Source organism: Cataglyphis hispanica, chromosome 8, assembly GCF_021464435.1.
Source record: "Cataglyphis hispanica isolate Lineage 1 chromosome 8, ULB_Chis1_1.0, whole genome shotgun sequence".
Taxonomy (NCBI): Eukaryota; Metazoa; Arthropoda; class Insecta; order Hymenoptera; family Formicidae; genus Cataglyphis; species Cataglyphis hispanica.
The window spans coordinates 1,816,713-1,843,489 of NC_065961.1; the positions used below are offsets into that span (position 1 = coordinate 1,816,713).

At 31.4% G+C, this 26,777-nt stretch overlaps 2 protein-coding genes across 6 annotated transcripts in view; one reads left to right on the forward strand and one right to left on the reverse strand.

Annotated features, from left to right (window-relative positions):
• LOC126851408 (leucine-rich repeat-containing protein 15-like) overlaps positions 1-26,777 on the reverse strand; it is an 89,944-nt gene that overhangs the window by 37,620 nt on the left and 25,547 nt on the right. For 2 of the 3 annotated variants that reach the window (XM_050595350.1, XM_050595349.1), the window contains exon 2: positions 5,882-5,950. The exons of the other annotated variant lie outside the window; for it this stretch is intronic. The gene's annotated coding sequence lies outside the window, so the exon portion shown is untranslated. The remainder of the gene's footprint in view (positions 1-5,881; positions 5,951-26,777) is intronic. 3 annotated transcript variants of the gene reach the window in all.
• LOC126851406 (pre-piRNA 3'-exonuclease trimmer-like) overlaps positions 1-26,777 on the forward strand; it is a 119,025-nt gene that overhangs the window by 13,807 nt on the left and 78,441 nt on the right. The window lies entirely within an intron of this gene.

The window sequence follows — 26,777 nt, forward strand, 5'->3', positions numbered from 1 at the left end:
ATCTAGAATGGATTATTCTTATATGGATAACTCGGCGAATGTAAACTTCTTTCTCGCTTCTATCCGTAACCGCTTAGGCATTCTTCTACAAATTGCGAGAGTTGGGAAATAAATATCAGCTTACGTCCGCGCGACTATCGCGGGATTGCTTGTTGTGTCCGTGAAATGTATCAGTGTTGGTGCCTCGGGTTGGTTTCATTTTCGGATTAGTTTTAAAGTGCATCGCGTGCATGGTGAAAGTGGTGCGATCGAGAAAGAGAGAGAACAGAGATAAAGGGTCGCGGGGTGAAATGCGCGGGGAAAAGGAGTAAAAACGGTGAAATCGCCGCCGCGACGAAGATACGTGGTATCGTTCCGCGGATTAAAAAGCATTCGTGCTTTTTCATACGCCGCTATCTACGCGCGACAATAAACGATGAAATATGCAGTTCAGCATGGTTCTTTAAAACACGGCCTGCACACTATGCTAAATTATCCAGGTGTGGATCGCGTTTTCCGCGCGCACGACAACCAGTCACGTGCGAGATCGATATGAATGTTTTTTTTTTTTCCTTTTTTTTTCCTTTTTTTTTTCCTTTTTTTTTAGACCGCTTCGTGTGTAAACTGTGAAGGATTTTTTTCTAGGGGACTGGCTGAACGATTTATGTGGGTGATCCAGTGTCTGGTTTAATGTTTCAAGAAAGCTGTTCACGTTAAAAATCAGCACGTTTGCATTAATTTCGAGACGAGAAAATTTATAGGGGAGAATATTCCAAGTATGAGAATATTCTAAGTTTTTGAAATAGAATTTTGAATTTCTTAAATAATTGTAGACAATTTTAATTGACGAAAATTTTTTATCGAAATCGCTATTTTACTTTACAAAATTTTTATATTTGTTAAATCTTTTTTTTTAAATTAATTAAACTATCAGATTTATTTTAATAAAAAGTTAACGAAGAAATTTGATATCTTAGCTATATTACATCCATATCCACATTACTCACAGAGCAGATAGCAGCGCATGAAAAGTTGGAACTCGATTGTGTATCTAACTGCAAAAATAGACACCGAAGTACGTAGTGTATCTGGCTACCTACAAAGGGGCTATATAACACTACACGTGAGACACATGTGCTTTCTCGATGGCACTTTTATTTACTCGTTTTCATCACCGATATATTGCAATATTGCGGGAACGACAAGTTTTGTCGGCGAAAGGGCTCTCGCGAGATCAAAACTCGGCAGAAACGCGAAGAGTTGTGTTGATAGGAAATTGCTGACTTGGAGAATATCCGGTTTATATGTTAACTTCTGGAAATTTCACGTCTGAAAAAGCAGAATGTTCTAGGCAAGATGTGGAAATTAAATTTGTGTATATATATATATATACAAATTTAATTTCCACATCTTAAATGTAATATATATATATATATATATATATATATATATATATATATATATAATTATTATTATTATTATTAAATATTTTTGCTAACGAAAGCCACTATTTGATATTATGTGATAGGGCCCTTAAATAGAAACAACATTTCTGTCTGTCTGTGAATATTATTTATTTTTCTTTGTATAGAAACGATTAAAATATTTTGCTAAATTAAGGAAGATGAAAGTATCTTTGCCATTGCGTTATTCGAAAGGAAGCTACGACGACCTTTTCCTTTGAGAATAGAGATTGAATCTCTGCCGCTTTTCATATTCAAACATTATTATCGTTTATTATATCTCGCGTTTATTTACTCTTCAGATTTCCTTTGTAAGTACGACGAATATATTTTTCCCCGCAATTTTATTATTACAGCGCATTTCAATTCGTAATAGTTGTATAATAATAAACGAATTAATTTGAAATTACAATTACATACATAAATTTGTAATAAATCGCAGATGTGTGTGCATTTTGATTTTTTTGAACGCCTTACAAAATTTCATGTAACATTAGCGCAATCGTATTTGCGTTGATGGTAGAACATGTAGCCGGAAATTTAAATTACCATCTTGGATTTATGTTAATCCGTCTCTACACTGCTGGCACTAAGACTCGTACTGTGTCCTAATTAGTCTAAAATTGACTGCCACGACATACATGCAGTATAGTAATTTGGCAATAATGCACATGCTTAATGGGCTCGTTTCGCATCCATTTTGAGCAAATATTACCTCAATATATTTCGTTGCACCGACATTAACTTGAGAGAACGTGCTTGAAAAAGAGAATCGATTAAACGGATTAAAGATAAATAGAATTAAAGAGCTTTTTTCTCGATTGATGTATTTCGTTTGTCACCGATGATAAGTACATTAACTCAAATATCAAAAGTTCTTTTGCCCTCGTACATGTAGAACAATGAATTTTAAAGTTCTCCTTTTATCGTATAATTCTTTACAATTTTTAGTCTCTAACAAATTATTTATTTATAGTTTTTTTCTTATTATAGATAGTAATTATAACGTATGGCAAGTACATTTTCATAATTTTGAAGAGGAAAGAAAATATATGTAGAAAATATTTTTTATTAAAAAATGTAAAAAATATGACGAAATAGAAAGAGATCCGTATTAAGAGTTATCTCTCGTATAAAGCACATCTTATGAATATGCGTCCAATTAATGTAACGAAATAATTATCGATAATTATGCATAAAATATAGTTATACAGGCTTTAATTAAATTCAATGATATATTATTATTTATTAAATGATCGTGTAAGGTTTAATTATAGATAGCCTGCAGGTTCATATATCCATATCTTTATGGTAATCAATTTAATTTTTGACACGGGACAGGAGAGAGTGCACAGAATTGTATTAAACTTTCAATCCAATCACTCTGCATGAATAAGTCGACATGCGTATTTAATTATTTTTCTCTGGAATGAAGTTGTATCTGCTCGATAACATCCATATATAGCATGACAGATAGAGTGATATTGCTTGCAAAGGCACAGGACAATTGAAAAATTTGTAGAATATGTTTGAAATGTTGGATCTCTCACGCGATATTTCAATGAACAATAGGACTTTGTCACGAAAGAAAAATCAATTCGATTTTCCGCGATATTCTGCCGTGCTGAGAAATTTAGTTACTCCACGAGTCTTTCCCAGGAGGAAAAGATCTATTTTCTGCAATTTGAATTACTTTATAGGTAGCACTTCGTATAGCTTGTAGCATAGCATGATTATATTTATGCAATAGGTCCATTTTTATTCAAATCATGACGAGCAAGGAAAATGATCCCAATTTACAGAAACGATTGATACACATTGAAATACCGAATAATATTAGTAGATAATAGATCGGTCTATACATAATGCGACATTGCAAGACGTATTTTGCGCTTGTGTAGATTCCTTTCAGGGATATGATCTTGGCGTAATTCGCGGAACACGTTCATCTATTAATTTTACCCCGTGTACTCGATAGAGCTCCAATCTCTGCGGAATATATTCCGCGTCAGTTCGAGTATATACACTTGGGAGGGTCGGAGCAAAATCAGAGTTGCAGTACGCGTATTCCGACGGACGTTTGCGCGGACAAACGCAATTGTAATAAAATCTGAGCGACTGACGCTCGACATCGCAACGAACTCGCTCCCAATGATTGTTTCTAGAATTTCATTCATTACGTGTGACAGCATCGTTATCGTCTGCCGATTCACGATATCAAAGTACGCATGTTCGATGTTCCACGATAATTCCTCTCAGTTCGATCAACATTAATTAATTAACAGGGCATTTAACCTGAAATCACGTTACATGCTTTGAATGTACAAGATCTATCCCCGGTGTATTTTGCAATGAATGCAGTTTCACGGACAAGCGATTTATCGTGCTTTCCATGTGTATATAACGTATGATATTTCATCCGTAATAAATAACTAATTAACGTGCGATAAATAATTTTTTATATTTATCAAAGTCTATGTACAAGAGAGAGGAAAAAGATTATGAGCAAGACAATGTTCGATTTTACATAAAATTTCCAATATCAGTTCGCGAAAGAATTTTGCTTGATCTCCTTTTTTTTTTATGTTCGATGCCACCGGAATAAGAAAAAGCTCTCTCGGTGTGTTAGCGCGCGCGAAATTAAATTTTTTCCAAAGCGACACGTGTAGATAAGAGAATTGCAGTAATGCAGGTGTATTTGTGTGTATAAATCTTTTGCATAAATTGCATTACAAGCGCTGTTGGTTGCATTCAATCGCGCTTTTGTCATTCTTTGGACATTTTCTTATTGCGATTCTAAAGCAAACATTCTGACTATGATTTTTATCATTTACCAAGTGTCACTTTTATTAGCAAAGTTAAGTACATTAAGTGTGCTTTCATTACCCTCTTTCTACGTCGAATTAAATTATTGAATTATTGCAAATAACAAGCCAATGCAATTTCAAACTGTTATATATAGAAATACAAAAAATCAATTGAATTAAATGTTTCGATTATTATATTTCAAGATTATCAGAGTAGAGTACAAGAAAACATTATCTATTGTTGAAAATAATTAATAGAATAATTGAATGAATTTCTCAATTCTAAAAATAACGATAAAAAATTGGAAAAATAAATAAGTTATAAAACTAAATTAATTAGCAAAGTTAGTCGGTTAATTTTTCCTTTATGTCTTATTTTATGTCGATTATGCCAAATCGTTGTTCTAATTTTATCTTAAAAAAATTTTAAATATTCTTGTATTATCTCTATGATTTTTTTTTTCATACAAGCAATATCTATTGATTGCTGCAAAATAATCATAGTTCACGAGGTAAAAAAATAATGATTGCTTTTAAAATTGCATTAAACTTAACTGTCTAAAGATTTTTATAAAAAAAAAAAATTTTTGGTGCTACGTTTATGTTTTTTTGTCACTATGTGTCTCTCTACTGTTTTATTTTGTCTCTCCGGTTTTTCGACCATGAAACTATTTTTCTGCTAAACAAACAAAAACATGCACAGAATGTCGTTCTAGACGATTTTGTAAAGATTTCATTTTCTAGTTCATTGAACCGATACCTTTGACCATTCTTATTGCGTAGTCGTATTTTGCTAACCCTTCAAACCGTATTCTTGATACGACGAGGAAAGGAAGGTAAAAGCACATATGTACATAATAGAAAGCATGCTTTGCATTGTGCTTCTAGCTTGAATTATCGCGAGTGTTGAGCAAATATTTGATTATGATGCAGATAATCGCGCATAAGTGTATTTAGTTTTCTTCGCAATTATTTGTATCAGTTCAAAGTGTCAACACGTTTTTTTTTATGGTTCTTCCATTTACATTTTTGCTCATTATTTTGTTACTCGTTTATTAACACAAATAAAATTTATGACACACAGAAACCGCGCCCTTTGTCACGCATCGTAACCGTAATATTTTCATCACGGATACAACATTTAGAATTAGCGTTAGAATACATCTGTATGTTATTTTTTTTATCAATTTTTATCAATTTTTAAAATAAAAAAAACATACGCATACACTTATAATAATATATTTAAAAAATCGTAAAATTAAAAAAAAATGTAGCTTTATATAAATTTTATAAACTGACAAACCTGTGACAGAACATTAAATGTTCGATCGTAAAGAGAGATATACTTGTTATTATTATCTGCAATATTATCTATAAACTCAAAGATAAAAAATTATTTTTTATATAGCTTACAGAATATCTTATTTTGTTGAAGCATGTTATAATGAACTTTCGAGAATCAATGTTTTTATATATTATATATTTTTATACATTTTTTATATATATTTATATATTTTTTATTTTTTAGATGTATAAGCAAAGCATATTATTCTGTACATCACATATTACGTGTTTGTCTCATTCATATTTGCGATCGCGTATTATTTTATCAGTGAAGAAATATTTACTCACCGGATGTTGCGGACGTTTTTCGTTTAATGGAATTCTGCCAGTTGAGCTTACATTCTGTACGGTACGTACCTGCAATGAAAAAGATTGCAGGAATGGAACCAATAAACATACAATACAACAATACAACGCACATTAATTTGGAACGTCAATTAAAAACTCGTGTCGTAAAAAGAAGTACAATACGACCTCACATTGTATCGAGAAATGTTTTATAAAGCTGACATTGGAGGAAATATTTTGAAATAACTATTTGAGAGAATATTATCACAAACATGTCATAAATATGTGGAAAATATCTCTGCATAATATATTTATTTTTTTAATTTACAATTTTTAAAATTTTAAATATATATTTTAAATTGATAAATCGAATTTGTATTATCGTTGAATTTTACTGAAAAAAGTAATCTATATTTTTGCATGTTTTACATATGATAAAAAAATGACAGTTAAAATATTCAACAAAAAGTGGGATTATAAAATTTGTTTTATCACTCACACATAGGCAGTGAAAGTTACAAGTAATACAGAAAATATATTAATACAAATCATAATCAAGTATTAAGTCATGTACTTAGAGAAGAATTTAAATTCATAAAAATTTATAGTTTTGCGTCAATTACATTACTCGCTAGAGCATATCGAAGGTGCTGTTCGTACAAATATCGTCGCTGATCCTGGAGCGCAAATACTGGAGTGTGGAAATTTCCTCACTTTCTCGAGCGAATGTACAATGAAATTTCAATGATTGGCGAGGCATAGGTATTCTCGCCGAGGTTCGCTTTGGCTGATTATTATTGGCAGGATTTGTGTTTCATGGTGATGAATACTTACCGCACTCTCAGCTTTAGCTTACGCGATTATAGTTTGGCACGAGGCGCAATGTGATGTAAATTGCATGCTACAAAATCGAGAATACAATGTCGCATATTTAAGGACAGAGAAATCATATGCAGTATGTTTTATGAAACATATAAAACATAGCAATACATGCGCGAAATTTTGGTCGGATATTTAGATTTTGCTTTAAAACATCAAAAATTAAAATAAACTTCAAATATTAATATCATATGGAATTATGAAAAATCAAACATAATCATGTAACATGTAAAAAGTTTTTGTGAAAAATAAGAATTATCAAGGAATATTAATTGTTTTATGTATTTCAATATACATTCTACTATATGGAATATTTATATATACATATAGAGATATATCTAAACATATTTCTTCTTTGAAAAATTTTTTTCTATGAAAAATCCAGGGCAAACGTATCGCATGCCATCGAGATATTTTTCGCAAGAAAACATCAAAAGATAAATAAAAAACGTATCATTGAAAAAATATAATATAAAGTAAAAAACTGATGCATGAAAGGTAAGAAACTAGCGCGCGCGAATGTCCTGCATTAAACTCATCCCTCTGCAAATATTTGTTGACGCGACATAGGTGGTGGAGATTTTAATGAACACCTGGCAAACGACGTGGCGTTTGTGTTGACAACGATCTTGGTTTTCCTAGTTATGCTTTCCGAGCACGCTTGGCTTGATTATATACTGACGTTCGCCTTTGAACGCGCCAACGATATTTTAATTCGAAGGCAGATGTTGAATGTCTCGCCAAAAGCAAGGAAATCGTCCTTGTATGAACCGAAATCGACAAATGTAGATGCTTTATTTCTGTCCGAAGTGTCAATACCTTATTTCGAATTGTGGAATTGTTTATAAAATAGATATTATTAGATAGATCTTGCAAATACAATTTTACAAAATAGAACGTTCTCATTCAGTAAGAATTGTCATTGATATGTGTTTCTTACTTCGGTGGAAAACAGATTTTCTTATGAATATATCTTTTCGAAGATTATTTTATATATATATATATTTTTATATACATTTTTTTTATTAATATAATATATTTTTTTATCGGTTTCTTTTTGTCTTTCTATTTTTTTTTCTGAAAGAAGATATATTAGTAACTATTCAATTTTCAATTTATTACTAGTAGTAAAAAATATACATCTCGAAATCATTTATCATATATCAAGAAATAAAAATTATGCCTTAAAACCGCTATAATTAAAACATTTTCTTTCGGAAAGATCAACGCGTTCTACTATTTATATAAAATTATCTTTTATTTTTACAATTACAGATAAAACACATTGCAATTAAATTCTATTTTTACATTTCTGGCGTTTTACATATTATCACGTTTACACTTTAGTACCGCTTGCCTGAAGCGTGGAATTTTTTGTTATGCTTTCCCGTGTTGAACGTCACGATTTTAATTATTCGTACATCACGGAAAAGAAATGGAGAAAAAATATTATAGTGAAAATTAATATAATTTTTGTAATCGTAGAATATACGAACATATAAAAGAAATCTTGATATATATATTTTTTCTATAATATTTCTATTATATTATATACATATTTACATTTTATAAAAGAATGTTATAATTATTCAAATATTTTGATGAACAAATAAATACATTATCGTTAATAAATACTAGAACAAAAGCATATGTTTCACAATTTTTATAATAATAAATATCTTAATATCGTTATATTCTAGCTTTACAAAAAAAATTGTAAAAAGGAATGTATTTTTTATATAATTTGTACTGTGAAATTTTCTCCTTGCATCGTGGTAAAAATATACTGGAATGTACTCTCTTGACCTAATTCTGCATCAGAATATTGAGACCAAAGCAAGGAATCTATAAAGGTTTTAAAGAACGTTCTCCTCGTCGATTGATTCCACCTTTGAAGTTTTATGAGTAAGTAAATTCAATTCAGGTACGCTTTATTTTTCCAACGCGCAACATAAGTTTTTTTTTTTTTTACGAAGTAGACATTTCTAAAAGACACAGATATATTTTACTTGTATGTATTTTTTTTTAGAATAAAAATATTTATTTAATATTTCTTTTATGCGTTTACGCTTTAATTGCCGTCGATATATGAATGGTGTAAAAGCGGGAAACTTGCGTGTGATAAATGTCTCGAATTGCCGCACTTTAAATGTAGTTTCCGCCCGCGTTCCATGCACAGACGATGTATATATATATTTTGCTGTATATAAAATTATTACTTCACATTATTCGCTGTGAACAATGCCGCACCAACATGAACAAAAGCAACTACGCGGTAGATTTTTATAAAATTGCGAATTACAGATATGCATTTTTTGATACAGCGGTATTTCAATCAGCACATTTTAATATATTTATCAATTATCAATGATCAACGATATTTTTCCTTTTTGTAAATCCTTCTCTTATTCTCTTTTTATTTTAAAATTAAATTTTTTTTGCGTGTATCTTGGTATATAATGTATACAGAAAACAAGACGTTATATGAACACAAAAAGACAAATATTATATATTCACATATGTATGTATATATGCTGTTTAATTAAGAAGAATCGATAAGAATTTTAAATATGTAAATTTTGTTTTTATATCACATATATGATGGATTGCACGAAAATCTCATTGTAAGATGAATATTATACAAATATGTAGCAATTGATAATCTCTTTTTTAAGTAATTGACAGATTAATCGCTTTCTCTCATATATTTATATTTAAATAAAAGTATAAGATGTTGGGATGTATATTAATAAAAAGTTACGGCAATATTGTCATTGATAAATATCAATATAAAATACGTATTCGGATCGATAAAATGCTCAGTCGAGTAAAATTATAGAATACGCAAGAAATGAATTTCAAGAATCTTTATGAACCATGACTGATTATTTTAAAAAATGCAAAAGGTTGACGGATAGTGTTTGATAGCTCGGATTTAAAGGTAATTCGTAACAATCAGATTCCGGTCTGATGATTGGAAAGAGCGGCAGACTTGGGGTTCGAAGGTTTTTACAAAGGAGGTGTGGTACCATTATAACAAAGGGCTTACATATCCCCTTGAAATGAGACGTACCGCACACCTGTAGCACTGTAACCTTTCGCCCTCATATTCTTTGAGCTCTCCTTGAGATCGATAGTACCATCACGTACTTATAGAAAAACGTGCTCGCTGAAACCGCAGTTGGATTCGAAGGAGTCAGCTTTTACAGAACACAGGTCAGTCTTGGAGTTCTAGTAGTACGTGTTTTAGATAGGATGCACATAGAAATCACACGGACGGTCTCGCGTTTTGGTTGTAAAGGGAGGAGCACTCGCTCGTGCGGATAAATCTGGTCGATAATATTGGATAACGTGTGTTGCGTTCAAGTGTGATATCTCTTCGACTATTGATTGAATGAAAAAAAAAAGAATAGTACGTGCAGATCTGTTTTTGACATAAGTCGTAAGTTGAAAGGTGAATAATGCAATTTTTAATCGATTTCAAGTGCATCGGACACATGAATATTCACACTCTGCGAAAGACATACTTTTTCATTATTTGATTCTTGAATCTCTTATATTGACAAAGCTCTGTACTTTTTCCGATATTAAATAAATGCGCTTTCAAATTCAATAATTTATGCAATCATGTACGTACATGCATAAACAACATTAATAAATAAAGCGGTTTGAAAGTTCATAACTATGCAAAAAAATTCAATAATTTTAAAATACATTTTCATCGCTCACGTCAGTATTATCTCCAGAAAAAGTTACTTCATGGAGTTCAGTCGTTGCGAGAAAGTTGCAAAAAACCGCGGATATGATTGGTCTTAGTAACTTTATTTAATTTTACGCTTTAAAAGACGGCTCGTGGAAGTGCAAGATAAGTCGACTTTGGTACTGCAGGTTATGCGGAGAAGTCTTTTCGCGAATATCAAAAGAGACTGCATCTGAGATTCGTTCGACGTAACGGCGAGAAGAGAATGGAAGCAAATTTGTCCAAAGAAGTTTGCATAACTTTTTTGGCAATGCTCTATCACAAGTATTATAATATTCGAAAAAATCCGTGTTGTGTCGTGATAAGAGATTATCATTATTATTCTATCATAATAGGAATTTATAGAGGAAAATGACTTTTATTCCTCGGAGATTCATAGTAGTAGCGTAGTGGGGATATATATTCTCTAGTGGTGTCAGATCCATCATAGAAAATTTCATTCTGAGGATACTAACATGCGCCGCATGGGGAGTAAGTATTCGTGTAGGCGGATAGCATATCAAAAAGATCGCGTAATATGACATGTAAGACGAGCTATTGACATGCTATGATCAAAATTCTCGATATAATTGAGACTAGTTTAACATTTCGGGCAAAACTGACCTAAAAAAGTCAGTAATAATTTAGTTTTGATTTTTTTTCCAGACGATTCTTTATTTATATGCATATTTTTTTAAAAATAAAGGAATTAAATAAAATCAGGAAGAGAAATATTATTTTATGGCATACGTAATTCTTTTACGATTTAAAAAATTTTGTATGGTTTTGGATTTTATTAGCAGAGTCTGAAATTCTTAATGTTTTATTCTTTACCGCTTTAATGTATTTAACATCTTTTTCGAATGTTATTTTGACAATAACAAATTTGATTCAAGTTGCTTTAATTTACAAAAAAAACTTTTACCAAAGATTTAAAAGATGCAATAATTTATATTTCTCTTATTATACGACACGAGATAAAAATTGAAAGCACAAAATTGCATAAAGTATTATGTAATATATTGAATTACATATTATATAAAAATATATTTTTAATTTTATTTTTTTATTATAATTTATTTTATATTTTATATATATTTATGCACATCTATATACATATGTTGTATGTACACAAGATGCGCTTTACTGATGCATGTCGAGAACTTAATCATTGTATTAGAACAAGGGCTTGTTATCTTACATAGTAGTTTCTGACAAACATGTTACATATAACCCGTAAATGTACATAGATATAATAGTAGTAGTAGTAGTAGTAGTAAGTCCTCCGGGTTTCCACCAGCCGGGAAAATCACGCGGGCGACGTGAAGTAATGCGATTTTGGCGAACAGAGAGACCGATGCAGTAGATGCAGCTCTCGATTTTGTGATCCCCATGGGACTCGAAGAATTTATAAGAGACTGCGAATCGGATAAATCGCATTGAAACGAGAAAGTAGAAATGTACTGCCTAGTTTTTCAACAAATACCTTTTAAGACGCACGGAAAAAAACCAGCTGCGCTCCTCGTATATTTTAGAGATATATGTAATAGAAAATTATCCTTCATTTTGCTTGCAAATAAAAATATATGCTTGCAAATATATAAAAAAATATATTAGTAATTTTTTTTTATTTTAAAGATTTTAATTGAAGAGATTAAATGTGTTTCTTTTTCTTTTATATGAATTGAAAATGCAATTCTGCCTGCGCACAGAGATTAAATTCTATTTAATTATTTTATACGATTTTATACTCAAAAGTGTTAGTGCAATAGTTAATGCTTCCGCATACTCTAGAAAGGGACATGTTCGTTAAAGTAACAGCATGTCTAAACGATTAATATTACGACTCAGAACATAGAGGGTAAATGCAGACAACATCAACGCTGGTTAAAAGAAATAAAAGTGTTGCGAAATTGTTACAGAGCTATTTGAAGCTTATATATTACTTTTCTAAAATATAAATTAAGTAGAATGCTTTTTAAAAGAAGACTTTAGTCCAAGTGATAATTATATATTTATATCGCGCGTATTTTTAAAATTTTATATTTTTTATTTGATTTTATTGATTTGAAGAAATACAGAATGTTCTTAGATTAAATTTATTTTATGCCATTTTTGTATGAAAATGTATTAATAGAGAAATTATTTTAAGAGAAGTAATAAAAACAAATTTCAGAGAAAAGGCATTTACAAATGCGCAGAACATTTCCGGCGAACGGAACTGCTTTGAAATATCATTTAGACGGTAAATACGTATTTCCATTTCAAGTATTTATCAGGCTTCATGCTTATAATTATGGCCTTATTTTCAATGAAGTACACACGATGCTTTATAATTATCTTTTAATATAAAAGGAACTTTTACAAAGTTTTAATTGAATTTAATACAAGTAGTGAAATTCAGCCTCACAATTAACTTACATTTCCCCCGTACATAAAATGAAGTTATAGAAAATGCCAGGTCTAATCTGCATATATAGAAATGTAAGCGAATAAAATATGCATCTATTACGTGCAACTTATAATCGTGAAACTATTTAATATGATTTTCAAAATATGATTTCCATGTGTCACTGTCACTAGAAAATCTCCTGCTATTATGTGTATATGTCAGCAATTCTCTGACTCCATAACAGTAAAGTAGTTTATGAAGAAATTATTTCCAAACTCAAAATTTATGAAATATTTACAATAATTTTATAACTATGAAATGTACTATAATATAAAATAAATATGGCAAAAAATCTAATATTAGAAACGTTGACATCGCAGTTATATCCGATAGGAATCATACTAGATTTTCTTCACTATATATACCAGTGCGCCTTTAAATCCTTGGATCATAGCACGGTTGGAAGCATAAACGGGATATAGTTTGATGGCGGACAAAGCACCGGGACGTGGCACGAAACTATAATAGGTCGTATCATGAATGCGGCTGATACGAGATCGGTGATTCTATTCTCTTCTGTTATGCTTAGCGCGTAATGCCGCTAATAACATTAAATGTATAACTATGTAGATACCAGCGCGGATCTGTATCGAACAAGCTTTAAAAAGTATGCGAGAATACTGCGCATTTTGAACAATTTTCATATAAAGAAAATCTCGATTATTGTCGTTGCTATTTAATTCCGTCGTCACTGCGAATGATGGGAGCGCGAAAAGTAGGGCGATATGATTTTTCGAAACATAGGAACTTCTCGTATGTACGGTCGAAAGTTTGAGCGTATCTCATGTAAGTTCCAGAGCAACGGATTTCAAATTCGACGTCATGACTTTTCCTCTAAATCACGAGCCCACTCGAGATTACTTCACGAAATCGAATGTCGAATGCATTCACGAAGAGAGCGTAGTAGTATTCCCGAGACTCATATGATGCGTATATGCACAGGCTTTTCCTTTATCGGCATTTTCATTTCCCTCCGCGCTCACGATTTCGCATGCACAAAGAATCTGAATCACATTTCATCTGATTTATTAAGACGCACGTTTCATTTCAACATGCTAGAAGCGCTTTATAATGCGTCTTTTATCGAAATCACAATAGTCCTCGCATTCTCATCATCGCATTGATGTCTCTAACACGCCCATATGATTAAAAATTAAACACGATATGAAAAAAATACCTATTCAAGCTTAATAAAAAAATGAGATTTTTGAAAGATTATTAAACATATTTTTTTATCTTTAATTAGCAGATTGTTAAAATTAGAGTTTTATAGATTTAAAAAATTTTTTCAACCTTTTGATTTTATCTTTTATGGTCACTAATGCTATACGTATCTCATGATTTATTTCATCTGTCTATTTTTAGATTAACTTTTTTTTTCTGAAAGAAAAGTGAGGAAGGAAAAAATAAAGTTTCGAAGTTTTACTATAAATTTATCAGTATATATAGAATTAACTTGTAAAGATGTCTGAAGTTATTGATATAGTAGCGACGAAGAGTTTTGCAGCATCCGACGAAGTTTATATAAATTTTTTAAAGTAGATGATTATGAATGGAAGCGAATTATAGCAAATAATTATTATCATTTTTTATTTGTATCTTTATTTTTTGTCTTTTTGCGTTTTACAATTCTATTTTAAATTTAAAATAAAATTAATATTGAATGAAATAATTAATGACACATTAAATAAAATTATACAATCACACATTTTCACTCAATTTAAATGTCTTTAATTCATGAGTTTTTTTTTTATTTTAAATAAGTAATGAATAAAATTTTCTGCTTTTCTGAATTCTATTCTTTCTTTATTGATATTGATTTTATTTTAAGCAGTTTTGGACACTGTAATCAGCAAAAAATATTTCTAATAAAATATTGTAATTTTAAATCGCGAAGACTGTATCGTCGTAAATGTGTTAACTTATTACTATATTCAACTTTATGTCATACTTAATTACGATACAGTGAATAGTTGCAGAGTCTGACGTTTGAAATGATGAACGGAAACAAAATATGAAATCATTTTCATTTTCTTGCACTGAGGCGAAAAACGAAACGCAGTTGGCATATCGGGTTGTGATAATAAATTAATATTCAATATTACTTTAGCCAATAATGCTATTAATGCTCTTTCAAAGTACGATCAAAATTATTTATTCTTGTAACACCACGTAACAATCTGCTCTGACGTTGATAAATCTTCAATGTTTAATTATGACGCTAAGCAATATATAATAAACGTTTTAATTTTTATAGATTAATTATTTTGAAATCTCTCGTGATTGATGAGATGATATGAAAATTTTATTTCGCACAACAAACGCGGTTTTCCCGTGAAACAATGAGACTTCTCTTTAAATTGCTCTTTAAATTGTTCTTTGGTGAACCAACAAAATAAAGGAATTATTCCACGTGATAATATAAAGTGTCTTACCCTGTACACACAATAGGGTCAGAGTATGGCTTTCCCGTACTTCATTATATAACTTCACGTTATGATGAAATATAAGGTGGAGAGGATCGTCTATTTTCTTACACGTTATATCACTTTAGCCCGGGTTTGCGCTACGCTTCCTCCGCCCGTCTCTAGCCCGTGTCGGGCGATCCTTAAAAAAACACGGAAGTATTTGAGCTTGTAACGAGGCGAAAGTAAATTCAAAGGTGAATAATGATTATTTTAAAAAATTAGCATTCTCACGCGCGTCGGTCCGAACGAATATCTCTCTCCCGATAAAGCAAATAAGTGAAATTATAAAATTTAAAGCAGTTGCAAAAAAAAAAAAAAAATTTACCGTAGCAATTAAAGTTCCGCCGTGTTTTTCCCTGTGCATATTCTGCTTTATTTTCGTTCCGTTTTTCCATTCCGCGCGATCCACTTTTTCTTCTTGCTTGATTATATCAGACAGAAGCTGTGTCTTTATTTTCCCTCGCATAAAAATCAATTTCTAGACATGTGCCGGAAATTTTTTTGAACCTGGTTCTTAAGATAAATATCAAGGGTATACCTACATTTTACGAGGGCAGGAACACATGAAGATACGCGAAACTAACTTCCATCGTTTTTAATATCGGACGACAATGTAATACCGTTTTATTATTATTTTCACGAAATTATTTTCTTTTCTTTTGGAAGAAAATTTCTTTCGATTAGATAATATACAAGGCGGGATCAAATATAGATATATATACGAATTTTCTATTTTTATATTTTCTAAAGTAAAGTATACGTGTGAGATACTTGTTTGGACAATATTTAAATTAAACTGTCTGTAGAAGACAACGCTTTGTGCATAAAAGATACTGTTCTCGAAGTTTTATAAAAAAAATATAAAATTTTTAATATCCTTACTTTTTTTCTCTATTCAACTTCATGCATTCTCAAGTTTTAGATTCACCGAAAGGCGTATCATACTTGCCCCAGGTGTGCCATTAAATAATCAAAATTACGAGTATATCAGTAAAGAACTTTTTTTTACTTTGGATGCATTTTAGCGAGATATAAAGAAAAAGAGAAAGAGAGAGAGAGAGAGAGAGAGAGAGAGAGAGAAAGAAATGAAAAAGTCCAGCGTATTCCTTGCATCAGGATGTAGATAGGTATTGCGCCAGAGGTGGATCATCTCTAGGGACATTCAATCATTCTGCGCTCTCTGGAGCGTTTCTTCCCTCAAACTGATGAATCGTTAATTCGACCCCTGCATCGTCCCCAATGAGCGAAAGACTGGATAATAAAATAGCACCCTAATGTTTGAAAGAATCGATTTCAGTCTTAAATTAGTCACATCGCGAATATTTCGATCGTTCGAAAATAATATCACTTATTTTAAGAGATGCAATTTATTACGGAGATTGCATTTATAATGACAAACGTAAGAATATTTTTTTTTGCATTTTATTTTTATTTTTAACAATAATAAAATTTGAAAATCGCTAACAGCATTCATTTTTTTATTACTGATATTATATATTTATCATTATTTATATTATTTACTAAGTTGATTGTTTTGATAAGATATTTATTTAAGTGCGTAAAAAATATTATGTATGTATAAACAAATTGTTTAAATATTTTGTTTATTTGTAAAAAGTTTCTATTAAGTAAGTTGGACGCTATTATTTGAGAGCGTTTTATACCAAGTAGTAAACTTCGCGTGTAAACTTTTCAGCCTTTAGTTTATTATACCTTTGTTTTAGAACTAACAAATAGTCTTACAAAGTAGTTTTAAAAGAATTAAGATATTCTTATTTGATAAAGTTTTTCAGGTCAAACTGAAAGCGGACGGAGGCTTTATTTTTTTTTCACGAGGATAGACGAGTTTATCAGTTTATTTTGAGAAAACCGCATAAAATGGATGTATAAAATAAGCGAGAGATTTTCACCGTGTTTATAAGAGAGGAAGAAAAGAGTCCAATTTCGTTCAGCCGCACTCTATTCAGAATTAGGCTTTGCGCGTATTTAACGACAGACGGCGACGTCTTTTGGGATACCTTTTTTACCCCTATAACGGGATTGTGCCGGGGTGGATCTTATCGTCAGTTTTTACAATTCGGGCCACACAGAACGTGTTCAACCGCGTTTTCTGATTTCAGCGTGGGATAAGCTCGATACGCGCGAGTCCGGTCGAGTCCCGGGCTTTACCGTATACACCCGTGATTTTATCGCCGAACTTTTGCGCCTCCGCTTTCCCCTTCGGTATGCTTTACCCTTGTCCTATCGATTTCTGTGACGTAGCCCGCTCACCTCGTCTCGTTCTCTTGCGTCCCTCCTCGTCTTTTTCGCCTTCACTTACTATATTCTGTCCCTCCGCTTCCGGTCTGTTTCTTATTTTTTTCTGTTCGAAGTGATTGACGATCAGTAACCCCTACGAGATTAACGATAAAATGATTTGAATGATCCAACAATCTGGTGTTTATAGAATCTCTCATCACATTCTCCACTTTTTCCTTTACTTACGGATTTTTTTGATTATTTTAGAGTCGGCTTTTTTCAATAAAAGCTTGGTTAAATATATTTCCTTCATCAATATTTTAACATTCAATTTTAAGTATTTTTGTAATTATATAAAGATATTTAGATATCTTGGAGATTATTTTGAATATTATTTCATAAAGTATCATTGCTAATAAAAAGATACATCTCGAAATTTGCTTTTCCTTTTTTTTTTTCCCCGGGATTAACTGTCATTTTCAGCGCATGTTTTCTAGTAATCTGAAATGAAACCTGTTCTTTTTTCACAAATATATCGAAAACTGTTATTCGTTGATAAACGTCAATGCGTTTGACGCAATGCAAACATGTTGTAAAAATTTCTATTATTGATTGGTTGAACGATTGACCAATGGCTAAGTACACACATACCTTTGCAATCTGCATTAATTTCTCATTTCTCCATTTCTCAACTCAATCTCATTTCAGATAAAATCTATTCTGTATTTTTACAGATTCAGAAATTCAAAAACACTAATTCTTTCACAATCTATTTATTGAAAATTTATCTTCGCAATCTATCCCGGAATGTACGGATATGTAGAGCAGAGTTTCATATAACCATATTGGACGGTGTAAGAACGTTGCGGACTATAAAGTTTTACCGCAAATAAATTTTCATGCTATAATAGCCTTAAAGTCCGGCAATATCTTAGCTCCTGCGGTCGTTTAGCTAGCACGAAGACGTTGCTTTTCGCTTCACCTGTTTGTGTCAGGTCAGGGTAGAACAATTCCGGATTTAAAGAGGACGCAAGAACATGGTGACGAAAGGAGACCAGGAATTCAATTAGAGTAGTGGAGAATTATACGAGTCTAGGAAGAAACATGAGAAAAGTATCATTTTACAATTTACGAAGAATAAGGGGTTGGCCCGGAAGTATGCTCGATGCGTAGATAATGGATATATAAATAGATAAAGATAATAAAGAAATACACTTCTCCCGTGTGTGCGTGTATGTGATCTTTCCATTAAAAATATTGTGCAATATAGAACGAATATAGATTACTGTGTAAAACAAATAAAAAGAGAAAAATGATGTGACGGGAAGCATAAATAATGTTCGCGATAAAAATGAATAATTGATAGATGAAGGAATCAAAGAAGTGACAGCGCGACAAGCACAATCGCCGTGACGGAAAGCAATCGAAAGGGGGCGAAATTGCCGGCACAAGCGCAAGCGATATTCATTGTGCGCGATAGTACAAAGGCAATAGGTAATACTATCCGGGGAGAAATAGAACCAACTCACTCTGCACGGGTTATACTGTGAAATACAACGCGCGTATGACAAAGATGTAGTTCGCAAATATTGTCGAAGGTGATAAAATCGATAGAAACGGATAGCGGTGAAATATAACGTGTATTTTCGAAGGTATCCATGTTAAATTCATCATCGGTTAAATAGAAGATTCAATCGATTTTAAGCGCCGGATACAAAACTAAACCGCGCTACATTGATGACAAAAGTGAATTAAATAAAAAGTGATTTTACCTTCGAACGCTTTTATGGCTGTTTTTCTCTAAATGCCTCACACATCCCAAAAACATTATATTGACATTTAATTATTCGAGATGTAATATAAAAAGAAATATATATATATATATATATGATTCCTTCGTTTAAATTATAGCATTCTTTAAGGATTTTGTCTTATTCGAAAATTTTTTTCCCGTTTTTCACATTTAAATCTATATTATTCATTACTTGTAACAAAAATCAAAAATTACGCTGTATAACAGTAGATTCGTATAACGCACGAGGAAAAAAGATAAAATGGAATAAAAACACTGTACAGAACTATCGCGACGAGTGTTTTTTGAAAGCTTTTTTCTGTATTTTGCAGGGCCAGTTGGTAACTGTTGGGGAGCGCGAATTTACTACTTTCGAGGTAACATCTAACAAAGGTGCGGGGCAAAAAAACGGACATGTGAAAAACATGCCCGTCGTGTGAGGAAATACGTTAATAAATGACGACAGGCTAAAGAAAATTCTCAGTATAAAATATTATCGCGATATAGCGTGGGCGTTGCGACGAAATAGGATACCGGAATATAAACAAAATGCTACCCGGAGATATTAATTATTTTATCATTAATAGAACAAAGGATAAAAATGCCGTTTAATATTAAATGTATTAAACGATATCACGTACATCTTTTTAAAAAGTGTAACGTCCTAGAAAAATAAGCTTCCACTATATATATGTACATCATGAAATTTCATTTCTCGGTTAATTTTCAAGAGTTGCAACTATATTATATTTGAGTCATAATTACGCAATTATTTCATTAATAAATAATAAGAGATTTGATAAAAAAAAGTATTGAAAAATTTTTCTGGCTCACAATCAGATAAACATGTATCTTACATGTATCAGTAACTTCCTGCAATCTTAAATGTGTGAAAATAATCCAATAAATATTCACGTGCAATAATACGAGAGTGATTAAATATATAAGTAGAAAATGTAAAAGTTAAACAATAACATTGTCGTGTATGCAGAAAGGTAGAACTTTCTTTTTCTTAAAGTTGATTCTTTATTGCTTGAAATTGCACGTCAGTGTGGTAGCATGGAATCTTATTGCTTTCTCGAGACAGCCCTGAATTTAGAGGACTTCGAAGAAAGAGAAAAAGGTAAATTGCTAAAAGAACATTCTATTCAACGACTGCGCAAAGAGCAAGCTTGCGGTATATCCCAGATGCGATAAAAACCCAACGACAGATTGCACATTGTTCATTTCTCTTCCCTTTAATTAAATATCATTAAATATGGAAATTGACAATTTATTGGGAATTGGCGCCCCAATTCATTGGGGATTGGTGTTTAATATTATTCGACATTAATTATGCATGTTTATTATTTTTGTAATCTTTTCAATAAGTTATTACGAATATATCAATGGTCTTTTCGAAATCGGTAATACCTATTAGCAAAATAAATTGTCATCAAAAATCCAAGCGAAAACATGATTATTCCATTTACGCTTAATTATCATTTATTATCCAAAAGCAGTAATGATATTTTTAACGTGATACTTAGCAAATCTATATTAAATTAAACACTCACATAGAGATAACAATGAATATAACAATAATTTATAGATATAACAATATGTTGTAACATATAGTTGTATATAAAATGTATATAGTATAAAATGAACTTGATTTAGTAAAGTCGAGATAATGAAAAAAATTTGGTCGCTTTATGTTTTTTTTTTTTGTAAGAAGATAAATCCAAGAATAGTGCCCGGAATGCGATACGAGAATCGAAAGGACTAAGACGCGAAAACTTTGACAAAAGTTAGATTTGTCGATCCTTTTCTATCTAACCGTACATTAAACTCCCACTTTGACTTCGTAAAATAAGTTTGGATTCCTTTTGACTTTAATCTCCCCTGAAATTGGCTTACAATGGGCGACGTTTTCACGCTGGATCAATACAGGTAACGGATCTCGATACAGAAGCCGCGATAAAAAATAGAACCCAGAGAGAAATAGTAATCTATATTTGAGACAGGAAGCAACCATACGTCTTCCTGTGAAGGAAAGATGGATTAATGAAATTAGACGGGAAAAGAAAAATACATAAATTTCTAAATATGAAAACGCTCTGTTCGAAGTATCGCTAATTCTAATAATAAGTGTTACGACGAAAAAAATTAGTTTTTATAAAGAAATTCATTGACAAGCGATCTTTTAGAGTCTTTAGAAAAGTATTATATTTTTCGCAGTGTGGCGAAGAGAAGACAGATCAATAAACAGACAGAAGAACCAGAAATGGTGGCTGCCTAGTGATGGCAAAGAGTGAAAGAGAATGGATGGAATAGACGATAAAAACTCTTAAATGAATCTTCGTCCGAGGTTATCTTCGTTTTACAACAACTTTGCGCGCGAAGAAATACTGTTTACACATTCTCACTAGTATCTTCACTTCCTTTTTTTTTATCATTGCAAATAAGGATATAGTGGATATAATGGATATAAGTATAGTGAATATAAAATCAAGAATATAATGTTTTTTTCTTCACGAGACATATCGCGGATTTTTTTTTTTTTAAGAGAAAAAATTAATTAACTTTATATAAAGTATATATATATTGCGTGGTCAGTCGTATTGACTTTCACCTTTATGGATTCTGTAATTTGAGATAGATTCTTCCTTCTTAAAGGAAATATGGAAGTAGTCTTTGACTTTTGACTGAACGACAGAAAATGAATTATTCTTGAATTTCATGTATTTTACTTTAACAAAATATTGTCCTCTCGAAAAGCTGTAAAGCGATTTATGATTAAATATTAAATAATTTTTAAAAAGTACCACGCTCTTTGTTCAATTTTTCAATAATATTTATTTTAAATTAATATATTTCTGTAAAAAACGCGTTTGATCATGTATTCCTATATATCTTATAATGAAAAAGAATTTCTTTGAAACAAATATCAGATGCTCCGTTTTTCAATTACATTATTTTGTGATATTTTGTACTCCGAGAAAATTAATATCTATATATATGTAATAGTAATAGAGTATTTGTTTGAAAGAGTTGTATATTTGTTTAATAATTTTCTTGTCACATCTGTATGTTGTAACAAGGTAAATAAATGTCTATTATTTTATTGGAGGACAAAGGAACTGAGATAAAAGCAGCAGATTATTTGAATCGCGCATAAAAGGCAATTGCAAGAACATTGCATGCGGGAAATAGGCAAAGGTAAATTTCTAGATGAAAAGGAAATACGAGATGTGGGGTGCCACTGACATACGAAAAATAGGATATGTACTTATATATCGAGAAATAGTGGCACGAAAAGCCATTTTCTTATCTGCAAGTACATTGTGACAAATGCAACTTTTTTGAATCCTTGAAATATGGGTAAATAAGTCAGATGTAATTTTTTTACACGTAATATTTTTTACTCAAACGAGAAATATATATACATAAATAAAAACATAAAAGAAACAATTTAAGTAGTCATAAAAAATTAGTAAAATCAAATTTTGGATAAATAGATTCAAAGAGAAATAATTAAATTAACAGAACGGATGTGAAATGATTTCTATCAAATATCTTGTGGGAGGGATAAGAATCATCGTAACATGCATTTTTTATTTTATGCTGACAAATTACGGTGTCAAAAGTTTTTTTCACAAGAATTGGATACGTCATGAATCTTGTCTCGAATGCACATCACGGATAACTTTGAAAGTAAGAAGCTGATTGCTTCTCAAGCTTCCGCGGGTACGTCAACTTCTTTGGTCCACCGTAATCGATCTTGACCTGTGTGGGAGGTCGCGTAACGAAAAATCGCGCTCTTGTTCACGTAATGCTGACACGAGCTGCATCTCAAAGATTATATCTATGATATATTTACTAAAACTATCTAGACTTTATTCCAATAATTCCCGTTAAGTTAATGTTGTTATTATTATCCTTGTGCGTATTTCTTCTCTCCCCTTGTGTGTTTTCTTTATTTAAGTATAAAACTTTATCTCTGAAATATAGTTTTCGTGATTTATTTAGTAGTTTCCTCGTGGTTTTCAAGTTTCGGAGAAATGTAATCTCACTCAGTTCTATCCGGCAAACAGAAATGGAAAAAGAAAAAAAAATATGCAATACTGTTGATTTTATAAAATATACGTTTGCTTTAAATTAAAGTTACATAAAATTAAATAGAACTCTCGATATTTATATCTATAAATGAATTAAAATTATTCAAATATTTTTATTTTTATTTTTCATATTTTTTATTATATAAAAATAGCTTCATAATAACTTAAAATATATTTAATTTATATTCTACAGCAATTATCTTGAAGTTTTATAAAAACTATTGAATATTTGAATACGGTAAAGAATATATATATCGTAAGGAAAGTAATGTCAAATACATCTACACACACAATCAAATTTGATTTAATTATACACTTTTAAAATAGAAAGAAAATATTTGCGTCACCTTTCTCAATGATAGACGATCGAAATATATAAATGCAAACGATCTTCGACAAACACAATTGCTCTTTCTTTGAAGTCGAAGACTTTCTATTTTTCGGATCGATGTGAATATGAAACCGCAAGACATAAAACATAAAAATAGAGAGAGAAATGCGTAGCGGAAACGATAACGCTTAAAGAAGTTTCTGTGCTTATTTCCAACACTCTGCACTCTTATAGTTAATCAATGTGAAAAATGTTTAAGGGGAAATATTTTTAATAAAACTTGTATCGTTGTAATAAATTTCACAAAGTCAAATTTAAATTATTATTGGTCGTGATATCGTCAAATATCATGAAATATCTATGTTTTGTACGATATGTATGTGTATTACAATGCTTGATAAATAAATTTTACAATTTATTTTATTATTTACAATATTTCAATACTTTATACATATATATATATTTTTAATTAACAAATATTATGAAGCTTTATAAATATTTTCATAGTAAGTCATGAGTAATACATCCGGAACTAATGCAAATCACAGTTTTAAAATTGCATCGGATAAAATATTAATAATGCCACTCGCGATCCGAAGTGAGCTTGTATTATGCATTGGTACTTTAATCTATGCTTTACTGTGCGTCGAATACAGTTAACAGCTGCAGCGTGGAAAATTACTGGGAAAGAATCTCTGTAGAATTAAGATTTTAGAAGTTACATTATATTCTTTACGGTAAAAGATTGGATTAATAAAAAAGTGATTCAATATTTTATACAGAGATTGAGAGCTTCAGACTTCACTCATTATCAGTTTCCTTTACAAAGGCTTGAAATCGATTTGGTTAATCAAATATAAAGATTTTTCTGCCCATGGAAATTTATATTTGGGTTAAAACAATTAAGTAATTATTAATTGAATCTGCGATTTGAGAAAATTATTTGGAACTTTTAAATTTTACACCTTTTTTCGCTTACGTTTCAATTTAATGATAATTGTGTTCATCAATAATTACAAAAATTATGCATATGTGTGATTATACAATATAATTATCTCTAAATGTTTAAACTCTTCTACAAAATGTACATAATAAATTCGTGGTTATAAAAAGATGACCTCATCCGAATGTTTCACCGTTCAAGTTCCTAAAATTAGTGCGGGATCAATATCCTTGCTCTCCACAAAACGCATGTCGGGATGTGATCTTTGCACCTGTACGTCGAGTCCGAAAATATCCGCAAATTTCTTAAATATTTCAATACACATCAATTTCCCTTCATCTCACGCAACAATATAAAGCTTCAGATCTATGCGTTATAAATTCATTATGCAGTTTCGATATCGTTACTTTAGTGGCCATTAGCGGTCATAAAATATTGCCGGAAGCGTTACTGCCGAAAAAGCTACGTACACAGTATCGCTTTTTGCACAGCAGGGAGTGGTTAGGTGGTGCAAAAAGATAAATCGGGCAAAAACATCGGATTCTCAATAACACTGTGACATATATAACCGACGCAACAGTTTCGAGTATTCCGGACTCGCTCTCGGAATGGGAGGAAAACGATTTTTGCATGATAAAACCACACGGAAAGGACCACTGAGAGAGAATGTGAGCGAGAGGAAGAGAGAGAGAGAGAGCACGTATGAACCGGACACTAACGGGGCGTCCACATCAGGGCACAATGTTTTACTTTGCATAATATTCCACGTAGCATTCTGCGAGTTAGCCTACTTTGACCCTACAATTTGCTTCACGAGTTGGGCATTAGTATGGACATGTGACCTTCCTCTTTTCCGTCCGCTTTTCTATTCTTTGTAAGGGAGTTCGCCTATCTGATAAAATAGGGACGGTTCGTCGCTGCGATAAGAAAATTAATCCCCCCGACTCGCCGACATTTATTAAAAATTTAATTGAAGAGTCTATTATTAGACCGATGGTTGGATCGGCCGACCCTCACATGTGCATCAATTAGTGATAATCGTTATTGTTTTATTCATCAACGTATTCTTTATACTCGTATTTTTTTTCTTTTTCTTTTCTTCACATTTTCTACTTGTGGAATTTTTTTATTTCATTGAGGCACGATGATTACATTGTTTATTCTCACTAATCGATAAGAGTAATATTTTTTCTTGCAAATTTTAATAAACATATTTTTTATTTGTACTGTAAATACAATTGCAACAATTCCCCTGTTTTCGTTCTTATGAATAAATAAAGATTACGTTTTATAATATAAGCTGCTTAATTGTTAAAGATTTATTAAATTTAAAGGATTTATTTTAAACATTGAAATGTTGTGAACGTTTTATAGAGTGATAAAAGAATAACGAATTACAGGAGACATAATTTATTCTTTTTTTATTATTTCATCATAATGTGCAAAGCTGAATTTAAAGCCGAAATTATATTTGCTTCAATGTAATTTATAGATGGATTTGAAGCCCTAACACACCACATTCTATTACGTTAGGTTAAAAACAATGCATCATGCTGCTATTTTACTTTCATAGGACAGCTGGTAATAATATCTCGCGAACATTTGCACTGCAGAAGCCTCTGAGCTTTCAACGCATCCATCATCCGCCGTCGCGAAGCGCGAAGAATCAAGGATGATCGAACGTTGCTCGTGAAGAACTGCGCGCGGCGAGATCCCTTAATTTATCGGCTTGATTTGTAACCATCACGCGCGCGCGTTTGCCTTTTGTCATAACGGGCGCGACGAACGTAACGAGAACATGCAAAAAAGCAAGTCAAATATGCTATATGCCCGATCACAAATGATGATCGAGCACGATCGATTCAAGGACACGTAGAGGCGCTAAACGCGAAATTTGCTCGCCTCGCGCTGTTACAATCGCGAATAGCTAAGTTCGTTATCACGGCACCCGAAA